The sequence below is a fragment of the Nannospalax galili genome, unplaced genomic scaffold, assembly GCF_000622305.1.
Source record: "Nannospalax galili isolate Female #2095 unplaced genomic scaffold, S.galili_v1.0 scaffold744, whole genome shotgun sequence".
NCBI lineage: Eukaryota > Metazoa > Chordata > Mammalia > Rodentia > Spalacidae > Nannospalax > Nannospalax galili.
The window spans coordinates 2,004,883-2,005,214 of NW_008351509.1; positions in this window are offsets into that span (position 1 = coordinate 2,004,883).

Below are 332 nucleotides of genomic sequence, written 5' to 3' on the forward strand. Positions count from 1 at the left end.
TTGAAAGTGAGATGGGTTTCTTGCAGACAACAAAAAGATGGGTTTTGTTTCTTAACCCATTCACCTAGTCTGTATCTTTTGACTGGGGAGCTCAGTCCATTAATATTTAAAGTTATTAATGAAAGATGAGTATTGAATCCTGTCATTTTTATCTCTATTTACATTCGTGATGTAGCTGTACTTTTCCTAGTTATACCTTCATTAAATTTCTTTCTGCAACCCCTTGGGTATTATCATTCCTTTCTTCAGCTCATTGTATTGCTTCCAGAACTCTCTGAAGGGCTGGTTTTGTGGACATGAATTCCTTCAGCCTATTTATGTCATGGAAGATT